The 15,641-nt window shown below is 32.5% G+C and overlaps 1 long non-coding RNA gene across 1 annotated transcript in view; it reads left to right on the forward strand.

Moving 5' to 3' along the window:
- The window catches only part of LOC149999426 (uncharacterized), a 280,815-nt gene extending 265,926 nt beyond the window's left edge, over window positions 1-14,889 (forward strand). Inside the window, exons 3-4 of the long non-coding RNA XR_016513400.1 lie at window positions 13,958-14,047; window positions 14,468-14,889. This is a non-coding gene — a long non-coding RNA (uncharacterized LOC149999426). The remainder of the gene's footprint in view (window positions 1-13,957; window positions 14,048-14,467) is intronic.
- Window positions 14,890-15,641: the final 752 nt, after the last annotated feature.

Here is a 15,641-nt window from a genome sequence, read left to right on the forward strand (position 1 = left end):
GATATGTGCTGCAATGAACACAACAAAATCTTTCACAAACTTGAATTTTTTCCCATGTTGTTAAGACTCCAGTTAAATTATCTTTAATTTAAAATTAGAATTTAGAACTGCTGTTCATGACATTACATTGATTTCACTTGCATTAAAGAAATCTTATTACCTGAAATCATTTATATCTATCTGTAAATCATGAATGGTGTTTTGTTTTTTTATATTTGGAACTAATTATTTTCATGAATGCAAATGTCATCAATATAAGAAGCAAGTTTTGGAATGGAATAAATGGAACCAGTAAATATTTTACAATTGCTTGCATAATCCATTGTGTCTTTCAGGATCTACTACCTTTTGAAATTGTGTGCAAATGCATATGACAACATAGTGAGTTTGGGCATGATGTATTAGATAATATAATTTTATTTTGTTTTATTTCAGAGAAGTATATCTGAATAGACACATAAATAGAAATGTAACTCCACGATAACATATAACTTATTTATCTTTTTGTTTTGCCAGTCTACCACAGTACTCAAGTGATTGTTCTTAATTTATTTTTTGTGAGCGAAAAATGATATCAACAATATCATTGGAATTGTTGCTGAGTGAGGAACACTTTAAAAAGTCAATAATCTGTAATTATAATACTCATTCCAAAGTGTTGTTGCATTCAATAAGGTATCACATATAAAGGGCTTGACACAATGCTGGATACATAGTGTGTATTCATTGAATGGTAATTATTATTTTTTCTTTCCCAATGGAAAGCAAGTTTTATTGATGTGAATCAATAGAATACTTTATGAAAGAGAAGCTGAAATTGCCTACTTTGTCTCATTTCATTCCCCCCCCCCACCAAAAAGAGGTGCATAAGAAAAAGAAAAAAATCCCAGTCAATTATGGGTAATATAAGAAATTAAGATTTTTTGCTAGTAAATGGACAAAATTATCTTCTAATGGCTTACTTTACTGTTAAAAACTTCTTGAGAATAATTGACTGGGGTTTGTAAAAGTCCCTACTGATATTCTTGTTATTAATCAAGGCATAGATGGACTCTTCTACATTCAGCTAGTTACTATATGAGCTAGAAGACAGGATCTTCATTCTGGAATTTGAAAACTAGTTGACCAATAAAATAATGTGTATGAAATTATAATTAATATGAAAATAAACTATAACATTGTGTTCTAATTGTCAGCCTGTTTTTTTGACTGTCAGCCCCATTTTCTCGCAAAAGCAGATGGGTGTGGCCAGTTCTCACTTGGTGCCAATTCAACCTTGGATATATAAAAAGAGATCGTGTGCCAAGAAATAGGTAGAGGAAAAAGTTGCAGACTTGGTGGAACAAAACTTTGATTTGGTGCCTTGCCTCCCCTTCCAGAATTTAAAAGCACGGCAACTGTCTTTTGGGTAAATATCTTAATTTGGTTTGAACCATGAGGCAGAGTGAGGCATCAGTGAGACATGCCATCTCTTATATAATGTAAATATCTCACTTACTTAATGCTTTCATGATTCTTGTATTTACAATTCCTCAAACATCATTGGCAACAAGACAAGTGGTTAAAAACTTGCTAGCATCTTTGTAATTGTATGGACTTCAGTCTGCAGATATGATGAGCAAACAATCTGAGGTAGTACTCCAAGGTAAGGCAAAGAATTTCTAATTAAAAAAGCAAGAAATTAATGCAATGAGTATTAAATGCCTTTTGAGTAATATTGTTATTAGATGAATAATAAAGGAATGGAAAGTAGGAGTATTGTATCACAATTAACTATTCCTTTGCACTTATGAAATAATAATCAATCACATAAGCATTAAAATATTGAAATAACAATTTCATGTATTATCCAAATGTGTATATAGATATATATCAATACATGCTTAAATATAAACATCATTTAGATATTGCTTTGATTTATATAGATGATAAATACATAGGTAGAAAATATTATTTGGGGTCGAGAAATTTAAAAAATAGTTTCTCACTGTGCATTATCTTTGAAATCGGTGTCTAGTTAATTTACTTCTAAAATCTATGTGGTCTGTGATTACCATCTAGTGGCCATGCTCTTGAACTGCAAAGATGCAGTGCTAACGGAGAGTCTAAGGGAGCTTATATAGCTGCATCAACCCATTTTACTGATGCATATGTCACATATAGTAACTATTATATCACATAACCAACCACAAACACATATCTTATAAAATTTTTTGCATAAAAACTGGTGGTTTTTTCATAAAAGTGATTTGAATAGGCCAACTGGGAAAAACTTTAGTTTTCATATATAGCAAAATCAAAATTGGCTGAGAGGAACACAGTGTGTTCAAGTTGAATTAAATTACAACAAATGAGGCATACAAACAGAAAAAAAGTACTGTGCAGAGTTTGGCAATATAGTTTTCCAATACTAAAGTTTACAAATTTGACTAGAGAAATAAGTTGGTGTTAAGATTTGAAAGTCAGATTGAATATCATTAATTTGTGATAAACAATAAGGCTGATACATTTTTACATGATACAAGAATACAAAAATGTGGATAATAGTATCTACTATTATGGGAGAAAATACATTGGGAACTGTTTGCAATAATTTATGAGATATGAGTACTTGCATTTCTGTGATTATTGGGAAAAATGCCACAAAAAGGGGTGGTGGTGTAGGAATCTAAGCTTTGTCAAGAAAGAGGTATAAATACTTAGTACATTTGGTAGAAGAGATAAACCAAAGGCCTCTCTAAAGTTTTGAGCATGAAGAACTAAGAAGTAATGGTGATGTGTTTTAAAGTACTAGAAAATTTAAGAATAATTTTTATAGACACTTGTAATAGGATATCAATCTCATAAGAATTGTACAGAATTCTAAAGAGTTATTCATGTATCTCCTCAAGTGTCCCTCCATTTTTAAGGTAATGTAGGCAGGAAGGAATTAGGTCCAAATAAATTATATCATTGTCCCAAGATGTTACAGCTAATATGTGGCATCATGGCATTTGACCCCATACCCACGTGATTCTAAAACTATGTATTCTTTTCTCTTCTCTAGGAAACTGTTCTCAGTTGTTTAGCATCTTGACAGAAATATTTTTAACTAAGTTAATGTGAACGCTCTTCAGGAGATCCATCTCTCTATTAAACATTAAACAAAACTATATAATTAGAGTTCAGAAATTATGAAATTTACTGGTTTGTTTTCTATATAAATAGGATATATTTGTCCTGAAATCAAAACCTAAAAATGATCAAAATAAAAATATAAAAAATATATTTATATGTAATAATTCTTTTTTAAAATTATGCCATTGTAATAACTGAAAGATGGTTTGTTAAAATGATCAGTGCATGGTAGAGATGTGATCCCTTGGTCTACAATTAAACAGGCAGCCGCACTACATTGAACCAACCTGCCTGATACTCAAGTAAGTTTACATAGTGGTCTCACTCAGGTCACATGTATGCGTGTCTCTGATTCTTCATGTTTGTTGGTTGGCAACAATGCTTTTTATTTTATCACTTACTTTGGAGTTAAGATAGGTAAACTCCAAAAATATCTTAATAGTTTCAACTAGTCTTTAATTATTAGTATTTAGACTAATGCATTAATAATTATTAAGGACATTCTTATTATCCCCTTATTTTAAAATGTATCCTAGTTGGGACAATAAATTACATTGTCAGCCCTGGCCAGTGTGGCTCAGTTGGTTGGAGTGACATCCCTTAAACCAAAAGTTTACATGTTTCATTCCCAGTCAGGGTACATGCCTAGGTTGTGGGTTTGAGCTCCAGTCTGGGCACATACGGGAGGCAACTGATCATTGTTTCTCCTCTTGCATCAATCTCTCCCTCTCTCTCTCTCTCTCTGTCTGTCTCTCTCCCCCTCTCTTACAAAGCAATGCAAAAATGTCTGGTAAAGAAAAAAAAAGATTACAATGTCACCATAGACCAGAAGTTCTTAGAGACATGGTAGTCTGCTATAACTTATGGACACTTTTTAGAATAATGCTCTAAAATGTGTAACATAAAATACATAAAATTAAAAACATAAGCAAACATTAAAATAGGATAAAATATTTTAAATTATATTGGTGATGCAGTTAATTATTATGCCCCTTTACTAACACATTAAATGCTGATATCTAGTGATGCATTTAGCAACTACTATAATTTAAATAAGAGATTATCAAAGACTTTCAACAGAGTTGCATTAACTGTAATGTAAGATAAAAATATTTGCAATTTCTATTGATTAAGAAATAGCAAGCCCTGCTAATTCTCTAGTTCGTGGCCTACATTCATTCTTGAAGGAAATGCTAATTTTCTTCTTTTAAAAATTAAGGAATATTTTCTTCTAACACTTGAATCACACATCTAACTAGTTAAGAACCACTAAACACACTACATTGCTGGCATCTATGCCTTCTCCAATGCTAGAACTGAGCTCCTAAAGCTCAAAAATTATATTTTTCTTGTATCTTTAGTAACAAATACAAAGCATAACACATTATACATGCTTACTGACTGGATATGTGAAGGCATAAATATTAAATTCATTGAAAAAAATTGATGTGAAAAATTAATCAGGAAAATTGCATAATAGTAACATAGTATAGAAAAATTTCCAGATTCAGGCTTTTCCTAATCATGTGATATATAATAACTTCAAAACAGAGATGAATTTTATATCAACTGAGACTTGTACTAGAACCCAGTTTTTTGGGATAGTTATGGCCTTTTGATGTCCTGGGTGACTTAAGAGCTGGCAGGGACTAACCCAACTCAAAAGTGATATTTTGCTAATCCACAGGGTTGTGAGATTGAGGATATTGAAGCTAGGTCAAAGGATCGTTCTGACAAAGGGAAGACTCTCACTCTTTGTTTCTTATCTCCTCCAACTCCCAGTCCCACCCCAAATTCAGAAGTACACTCTGAAGGGTTTAGGCAATGTTATCAGAGAAGTCACTCTGCCTCTTTGATGTTTGTTCCTTACTGGCCATCTTTGTTCTAGAGATTTCTTCACATCTTCTCCTTAGGAGCTCTCAGCAGCTCTTCATCTTGCTGTTTCTGCACCTCTACCAAGTCTACAGTCAATGGATTAAAATTATAAGATAGGTGAAAAATGCATTTGTTTCCCATCCCCAAATATAGGGCTATCTCTTTATTATATAAAGAGAAAAGTCTGAATGAATTTCTAACAAGAAAACATTTAAGCATCTTTTGAGGTTGCAGCTGGGTGTCAGCAGAAGTTGTTCCTAATTCTGCCCGGACAAGCCCTTATAAATACTCTAGCCCACCACAAGGTCAGCTGCATGTGCTCAGCTTGCCAACAGTGATGATCTGAGAAAACACTGTCCAAGTGATGTGGGTGCAGGGAGAAAGCCAGAGATCATAGAACATAATGGGAGGAGAACCCAGTGAGGAAAAGAGAAGAAGAGGTGCTCCCTAGATGCTCAAGGTGTTTACTGAGAAAACATATTCCTTTATAATAAATGTCCTCCACAGTCCTTGAGTAGATAAAATATAGTCTTTATAACTGTATTAGGGATTTGCACTTACACTGTTAATACCAGAAAAATAAGCTATTGCATGTAATAACTGGTGATAGAAAGAAAATGGAGCAATGTGATTGGTAATGACTGAGGGAAGCAACTCTGGATGAGACTGGGTGCAGGTGAGCAATTTTGAATGACCGACATTTGAAATAAGACTTGAATAATGAGGAAAAGGCAGCCTTTTAAACAGTTGGAAAAGGAGCACTCCGGGAAGAGGAATAGCAGATGTACAGGTTCCAGGCCTGGGAGAAGTGTAATATGTTTGTGGAATAGAATATATGTCAGAGCAGATGAAACATGCTTTTATAAGTGGGAGAGTCTTAGTGGTGTGCAAAGCCAAATCACATAGGGTCACCTAAGCTTTTTAAGCACATTAGATTTTATGTTAACTGTTATGAATTAATTCACTAAGTGTCTTTAAGTAAAAAGTGCATGATTTGAGTAATGTTTTGAAAAGCCTATTTTGGATCTTTGTGGAGAATGGATACTAGCAGAACAAGAGGGAGTACTGGGAAACCAGGTGGGGATGCCTTTGTCATTGTTAGGAGACACAGTGAAGGAGCCAGGAGCCAGGGGCATGGGAGTGCCTTTTTCTGAGAGAGCAAGAGGAAATTGATTCCAGCAAGTGAAAGAAGCTTCCAGAGTTCTCTTTGGAAATGGGCAGCCTTTTTCTGGTGAGGTTAAAACATTTGCTTCCCTTTCCTAAAGAAACCTTAGGCAAGAGCCAATACAACACCTCTTTCCAAGAAGATAACTTATGTAGTTGTTAAAACCAGGTTCTGAAGCCAGACTACTGGAATATAAACTCTGGTTCTGTTAGTAGCTGTGTAACCTTGAACACTTGCTTGAATTCTCTGTGCCTCAGTATCCTTGAATTAAAGAGTGGATACTAATTATATCCTCTGTAATAGAGATTTTAAAGATTAAATAATGAATTAATGTAAAGGTACTGTAATAGGGCTGGACACATAGTAAGTGAATGATACACATTAATTTTCTTATGACTATTCCTAAACTGCAGTGTTTTCTTTTAAAATCCATTGTCTTTTGGAATACATATTCATTATATATAATTAATAGACTTTTTCCTGAAAGCCATGCGTGTAAAGAGCTTTCTCCAATTATTAAAGGGGACAATCACTGCTTAAGTGAATAAAAGAAGGCAGAGTGAGAAGCCAAGTATTAGTGGGAGGCTATAATTAGACAGTTGAGTTACAACTGTTTAGTTCTTTATGGAGTTCCTATTAACATCATTTAGAAGTCATGCAGTGAACTCAAGAGCACTACAAACTAAGACCCCTGACCTATACAGGCTGGAAGTCAAGTTGTGGTTGGAGAGACTCTGATCTTAAAAAGATAATGTCCTTTTTTTCTCAATAAATGTAAGATTATTTTTTAAAGTATTCTTTTGTATAATTTTCTTTCAATTGTTTATTAATTTAGTAAATCAACTATCACACTAAATGTGAAACCATAAGATTATTAGCAGAACTAAAATTTTTTAAATATAAAAAATGACATATAACAAATGTATTACTAAATATACTGCGTTTCTAAAGCATAACTAAATGAAACAAAATTATTTCATTATCAACCTGTAAACATTACAAATGAATCACTAAACAAGGCATATCTGCATTTCTACAGACCCAGATGGGCCTTCTCACATTTGCACTATTTGGTATTTTTCTAAAAAACATAGTAAGAAATTTGATGCTATACTGTTTATACCCCACAAAATTGGGAGGCTTTGTGATTATTTTACCCATGAAACCACAGAACACAATCATAGATTTTAAAATAGATTTTATGGGTGAGAACATAGCTTTGATAGAAATATTGGTTTCAGAACAAGAGAGTAAAGATGACTTTTTGTGGTTTGGTTGAACTCTGTCTGGGCATCACAGGGGAGAATTGTTAACACAAGGACTGAGAAGGACGATAAAGTCTCTAATAATCATGTTTAGCATGAGAAACTGAAGAACTATCACCTTCAAATAATTAGAGGGTTGTTACATAGAAAAAAGGACTTACTCTTTCAGCTCTGGAAGAAAATTATAGGAAGACACAAAAAGAAAAAGTTTTTTTAAGCATAAATAATTGCTCAAAAATCATCAGAATGATTAAACTACAGAAATTCTCAAGTTGCTTTCTCCCTCCCTCGGTTGTACTATCTATTCTAGAAAAAGACTGTTAGAGGGATGTCTAGTCACAAAAGAGAATATTTCCTCAAATTTTTTAAGTGATTAAATTTTTTATTCATGTCTCAAAATTCACAAATAATCTCATAATCTTATATATTGCAAAACTGCATATAAATTCTGATCTAAGCAATTTCTCACAAAGTTTAACTATAAGATAGATGTTTCAGTATTCTGGAAATCATCTATTGCAAACCCAGAGTATATAGGTAGTGCATTAGTTTATTGAGTGATTGATCTTATTTAATTCCCCCAAAAGCATCAGTTAATGTAATTTAAGAGACTCTGTTTGAAAAATTATGCATTCCGGCTCTCTTTCTAAGGAAGGAAGATGCATGGTCATTGGTCAAAAAAATGACCTAGAAAACCAAACTCTTTAAAAAGTCTTTATTCATTTTAATGCTACATTTTATTGATTCATAACAGGTATGTCACACAAGGGAAACCAAGGACAAACTGACATCAGCCTTCAATCTTTTAACAAATGACCATAATTGTAGCTCAATGTTATTACAGGCATAATAACATAGGATACAAATAAGGAATTATATTAGTAAGACTGATTCATTTACTTATTCATAGTTTTAATAAATAGAAGTTAGAGCTTGTTTAATTTTCATTTCATTCAAATTTATATTTGTCTTTCCACAAATTCATTTTGCTGAATGGATTTTTTTTTTCCAGTCAAGCTGACAAAAGGGCTCCTTGGTGCATTAGAATTTTAAATGGTATCAAGGCATGTAAGTAAATAAAAATAATTAAAATGAATAGTTTATCATCATCTAAATGCAAACTAGTGCCATGCATAGAAAACCAATGTCATCTTTCCCCATTACTTCCTTCACAGTTATTAATTATGTGACTATACATCATAATAAAGAATGAGAAGTGTTGACAACAGAGCTGTGAATTGAAGACAACTCTGAGCTTCAGCATATGGATAGATATGATAGTGTAAGAAGTATAAATATTGTTAAAATTCCAAAATCATTGCTAAAATTATGGTCATTTTAAAATAAACTTTATTTTTATTAATTTTAGATTTGCAGAAATATTGCAAAGAGACTACAGAGTTCTCATAAACTCAGAATACAGTTTCTCCTATTAGTAACATCTTACATTAGCAGGATTCATTTATTACAATTAATGAAGCAATAGTGATATATTGTTATTAACTAAAGTCCATACTGTGTTAATACTTTCTTAATTTTTACCTAATGCCTTTTTTCTATTCCAGCATCCATTTTAGAATATGATGTTACATTTAGTTATCGTAGCTTCTTAGTCTACTCTAGCTGTGACAGTTTCTCACACTTGTTATTGATGATCTTGACAGTTTTGAGAACTAGTGGTTACGTATTTTGTAAAATGTTCCTCTATTAAGATTTGTCTGCTGTTATGGATTTTGGGGAGGAAGATCACTATGGTAAAGTGTCATTTCCATGACATTATATCAAAGATATAATAGCACCATGTCTTACCAATATTAATGTAGACCTTGATCATCTGGCTAAGATCTTGCTAGTCAGGTCTCTCCACTGGAAAATTCTGACCTCCAGCCCCACCGCTGCTGCTTCATACTATACTCTTTGGAACAAAGTCACTCTTCCAACACCCAGGGAATGTAGAATTAGGTTTCAACTGCTTGAGGGTAGGTAGGATATATACATAAATTATTTGAAAAATTTTTTATTTCTGTGTAGTGTTTTCCTCTTCCCACTTATTACTTACTCAATCATTTAAATATATCAGTATGGTCTCATGAACATTTACTTAATAAATTATTATAATATTATATTCTTTATTTTGTTCAAATTGTTTCAGCTTTGGCTGTTTGGAAGCTCTTTCATTTGGTTCTTGTGTCCCTTTGAATTATCTCCATCATTGTTTGTATTTATTGTTGATTTTTGCTTATTTCTTTTATTGGTTGGTTGTTTTGCTTATCTATATTCATTCATTCATGCTTTCATTCATTCATTATTTCATTCATAGGCATTATTCTTTTATGGTAGTTTTAGGTGTACACCAAAATTAACAGGAAGGTACAGAGATTTCCTCAACTAACAATCTCTGTCATTTAACTGGTGTATTCAGACCATTAATATTTAAAGTGAATGATGATATGTTTACTATGTTTGTAACTTTTTTCTCAGTTTTTTTTCTTTTCTTTCTACTTTCTATAGTTCTAATTATTTTATATAATTCCATTTTCCACTTAGATATGAATTCCACTTCTTTCTACATTTGTATTTGTTGTCCTACAATTTGAATTCTTAATTTTTAAAATTATATCCACCTTTAAATAACAGTATACTGATTTGTATGTACTGCAGGATGCTTATGAGACTATTCTAATTTCTTCCCTTATTTCCCTTATGATATTACTGTTAGTTGATTCAATTATTTATATACTATATCCACTACATTACTTTTGTTTTAAACCATTATATTTAAATTAGTTAAGAATACAAATAAAATAAAATAGTTTTATCCCCATTATTCCTCTTCTGATGTACTTCCTTTCTTTATGTAATACTAAGATTCTGAACAATATCATTTTCCTTCTCTCAGAACTTCTTTTACCATTTCTTGCTTGGCTATGAATTCCCTCCATTTTGTTTATCTGAAAACGTTATTTCTTCTTTTTCTATAAAATAGTTTAACTGGATATTGAATTATAAGTTAATGGTATTTTCTTTCAATACTTTTAGCATTTCACTCCATTCTCTTCTTGCTTTCATGGTATTATTTTAAAAAAATTCAATTGAGTAATTTCAAAGATGTAATTGGCTTTATTAAGCCAGGGATGGATTGGGCGGCACCCCATCTACCAACTACTACTCTCTGAGGAGTTGTGCAAAATGGAAGGTTTTTATCAGAAGAAGGGTGGGGCAAGCTGTTATCAAAAGAAAAAAAAAAAGGATTATTTTAAACCACCAGATCTTCTTTTGAGAAGGAAGAGAATGGCAAAAGTTTGTATTATGCAGATTGCCTCTTCTTTCTATGGGGGTGGTGAGAACCTACAACACAGATTACCTTATTGGAGTTTGCCAGAAAATTCCACATTGCTTGATTAGGATTATGATCTTGGGAGAGGTTGAAACAGTAATTAGATAAGGTATGAAACCTAGGTTCGGTAGCATGGACTTTAACACAACTGAGTTCATCTTGGGACTGGTTGTCTCTTTAACAGTTAGGTGGCTTAGCAAAAGTGATTCCATTTATTGTGTGTGTGTTGACGTGTAGTCACTATGTACTAAGTATTATAATGGATATTTTACAAATAAATCTTATCCTCATCTTAAAAATATGTGAGATAAATGTTATTATTCTCAGTTTATAAATTAAGACATTGAAATTTGTGCTTTAACTACAAATTATTTTGTTTCTCTAATTAATTGGTGCTTACTTACCCATTTTAGATATTTGGGACAGTAGGAAGATGTACATTAAAGAGTTCAGCTGAAGTCAAATGTTTAGATTAGATCACTATGGGATCAGAAATAGTATCTCAGATTATGCAAGTATGTCTTGGCCATCTGTCTTTAAAACATACAGGTAAAAGAGTAACCCTCATGATAAAAGTAAACTATTTTATTCTATTTTTACTCCTTGGCATCTATACTTATTATTAATATGAAATATCTCCTTCACTGATGCTTTTAAAGACACCAAAGGCAGTAAAGTAGAACAAATTGCATTGTTGTACAGTTGACATCCTTAACAGAGAAAAGATAACTACTGCATAGATCTTTATTTGTTTTGTGTCATCACCAAATGCAGAGAAATCTTTTGGAACATTTAATAATAAGCTATTTAATCTCATATCTATGTTGTGTAAAATAGGGTGTTTTAAACTTTGTTCTAATTTTTTAAAAAACCTATTTGACTGTAAACTGTAATTATAATAATCAACGCTGCTTTCCCGTAAGTAAATTATTTTAAAAGTACAGAGTAGATACCAGGAAAATCCAGTGATCTATTGTCTTTGATGTCCACAACTTGTTGAACCAAATACTCTAAATTAAGAGCTTGGAAAACATTTTTGCTGGTATGTGAAATAATTAGCTATGAAAGTCATGGTCCAAGACCCTTTTAAGACTTAGATTTTAAGTGCTTTCTCTTCTATTTGTCAAGGCTGGACGTTTTATCATTGGGAATTTAAGAAGTGAAGATTAACCTCCTTCACACAAACACCATGGACAAATGATGTTTATGCTCAATAATCAATGCTATTAAAAGCAAGATGGTTTGGATAGTCAAAGAATTGACACTTCTACCCAAAAAGATGTTTGCTTACCCATATAAGAACAGGCTTCTATATTCAGAGAAAATGCTTAAAGTAATTTTTTAAATAATAACATCAAATTATTAGTTATTTTTGCTGTGTTGACATTTTCACTAATGGTGAAAAACCTTTGCTGCCTGAGTATGAATCAAGACAGTGGTACCAAACTTCTTTAGTTTTTTATTTATTATTTTTTAAATTTTATTTTTATTGTTTTTCTATTATAATTGTCCCACTTTTTCCCTCATTGCTACCCCCCCACCCAGCCCACCCCTTCTCTCAAAGTCAATCCCCACCCCATTGTCCGTGTCCATGGGTTATTTATACTAGTTCCTTTATTAAGTAAATTTTTAAAGTGGAACTTTCCAGTGGAAAAAGTAGTATCCCTCATTCTAGGTCTTAAGCACCATAAATTCAATATGTTCCAAACTCAACGCACCTTTGCCCCACTCTTTCCCCCTACAATACTTAAATATATAAAGTAAAAATTTTTCATTAAAAGTAATATTTCATACTTTACTTGTTGTATATTTTTATGTAAGCTCCCGGAGGGCATGAATCTTTCTCTTTCTTAGTCACTGATAAAACCCAAGTACCTAGAGCAGTGCCAGACACAGAGTAGATGCTAATTCAATTAATATTGGTTCAATGACTGTGTGTCTCCTTCTACTAGAAGATAAGGTCCCTAAGGGCTGCAAATTTGTTTGGCTGACAGTTATATTTCTCATGTCAGAGCAGACATTTAGTAAGTATCTGTTGATGGATCGGCTGAAAGGTACATTGAATAAGAGTATGCCAGTATTAAAATACTGGTAGTAGAGGAAAACATATTATAAATACCCTCTCTTCTCTATCTCTAAGCAATATGTCTACTTACCAATAATACATTTTATACAAATTTGTTTGTTAAATTGTGGTACTCCTGAAAGTAAATATTTGTTAAATATTTGATGACCTACAATGACTAGGTTGTTTCCTTTTGACTTAATTTTCCTGAAGATTGAATTAGCTTAAAACACAAATTCAACTGTCAAGACAGGCAGGCTAAAAAACATTGTTTGAGCCTTTCCAGGATGAAGTTTGCATATTCAGTTTTCTTCACCATTTGGAACAATTTCCTTCAGATAAAGATTTAAAATTATCACTATAAAACCATTTAAAATTGTAACAATACTAAAAAGTAGAAAAACCTTATTGAAGATAATATTAAGGTCTCATCTACATTTATATGCATATAGCTGATGCAATGATGATTGTAGTTATTGTGAAAATGATAATTATAGCCAAACTGAACATATGTTTATACCTACAGTAATATTTGAGGAGTTTGAAGCCAGTGACTGAGCCATGCTGTCATCTAATCATTTTTTAATTTTGTAATTCTGTGTCTAGCCTATTATACTGTTAATTTTGTTAGTAGATATACAAAACCACCTGGGAAAGAACTGACACTTGTTTTATTTTATTTTATTTTATTTGTCACTATCACACTTATGATAAAAGATTTCTGCATTTTCTCTCTAATCCTCATTTCATCGTTCTGTGTTCTATGTTTCCCTTCGGACATAGCACAGGAAGCTCAGATTAATAAGAAAATACAATCACATTTTAAAACAATGTTGATTCTGAAGAGCAACTGAGGATGCTATGTTTTTTTCCTTGAAGAACTGATAGGGTGGAATTCTAGAGGCACCATATGATGTCCTTCTGAAGAAATTTCAGGGGGTCAGGAAGCCCAGACTTAATACCCACAGAAAACTGCAAGAGGGTGCATCTTCATCACCAGGGGGCCCAGTGATTCTTGAAGGTTAATATAATCTGTTTTTTTGACAAGATTGTTCTTTGCTTTTCAATTTTCACAGAAATGCTGTCCATTTCTATACTAAGTTTTCTTTATTGTTTTTTATCTTTCCCTTTAGGGATCACAAAGAGAATACTTTCAAATGGGAATACATCTCAGAAAACTTGTCATTTTTGTAACATGCTGATCTTCTGAATATCTCTGTAAGGTATGCTGCTGCATAGCAATCAAGGGTCTGAGGGCATTCCTGCTGAGTCAGCATGTTTCCATTGTTATGGATAAAAGCAAAAATTATAGTAATTCTGAAAGTTAGTAGCACAACTTCTCTATATCATATGCTTAAATGGAAATAGAGTATGTCAGTTGGATTATGGCTACTGCTGAGTTCCTAACCCTATTAGATATCAGGAAGGTTTTGCCAGGCACTTTTAGTCAAATGCAGTTAACTAAAAATAAATTAATAATGTCCTTTATTTACAAGAGAATAGTTTGCTACTGATCTTTCTGATTATTTACTAATAGAAACTTCTGTTTACTGACAATAATTTTTGTTATAATGTTATTAAAAATTTATGAAGTAACAATATAGGGGAAAAAATTAAAGCAATGTTTTTCTTCCTTTTTTCAGCTACCCAGACATGTAAACAGGGAGGCTTCTTCAGCAATTCTTCACAAACACCCAAGGAATCATAAAATGAGGGTCATATGACCTTTGTCTATGCAAATAAATGATGTTTAAATAGTTTCATATCGGGAGCAGAAAGCAAGTGATGTCAGTAAAACTTACAAATTGTGTGTTCCTTGTATTACATGCATATGTTCATTCAAAATAAATAGTAGTATAACAGCATGGGTGTGATAGTAGCCTTTTTTGTGCAATAAGTCCCAAAGAGAGATATGTATAATGAAAGTAACCATTACTACAGGACACGATTTTATCCTGCAGATGTGTGGTCAATGTAACTGAATCATTAGGAACAAATGATCTTTAATCTGGAATGCTGAACATCAAGCCACTCAAATATTTTGTCTTTTATGTTCAAAATAAAAGCCAGAGCACTATTCAGATGTTTATCAGAACTGAGTCTTTCTCTGACTTTCTCCCCTTTGCAGCTGTGCTCACCAATACTGCCTCAGTGTCTGTCTTTAACTAGTTCTACTGATCTACACAGCCACCTTGTAGAGATACTGCATGAGGTTCATTAAAATGATACATGAAAAGTCATGCAGTGCTCTCAGGAGTTGAAGGAGTAACACAAATACAGAGGATACATTTATAAGCTCAGGGTTTTGGTGATGTCAGTCAAGTTTACACCAACTAAAAGACAGTGCCATCCATTTCTGAGGCAAGTTGGGTGAGGTCACAATTAAGCTTGTGATATAAGCCTGGCCATTGGTTTAGGAATGGTCACTGCACTGGTATCCCAAACACATGATCCCACAATATATTTATAAGTATTTTAACTTGTTTAAAATTCTAAAATTAAGATACCTTCTATTGCAACACAGATTCTGTTGAAAAATTTTAAGATCTAAAAATAAGAGCTAAACTCTTTTATGCCCTTTCTGCCTGCTTTTCAACCCTACTTCAGATACCATGTTTTCAAAGTCAAGAGGATGGACTGGAGGTTTCAGTTATCAATACCAAGTCAAGACTTATTTTATTTTGTTAATAATGTCACATTTGAGAATTTAAACAGAATGTGAAGAACAAGACAGTACTACTCACTAAAAAAGGGATTTTATATTCTGACACTAACTTGTTAGTATGGTTTAGGAGTATACAAAAATGCAGAATCTTC

The sequence above is a fragment of the Furipterus horrens genome, unplaced genomic scaffold, assembly GCF_987537825.1.
Source record: "Furipterus horrens unplaced genomic scaffold, mFurHor1.1.pri manual_scaffold_10, whole genome shotgun sequence".
NCBI lineage: Eukaryota > Metazoa > Chordata > Mammalia > Chiroptera > Furipteridae > Furipterus > Furipterus horrens.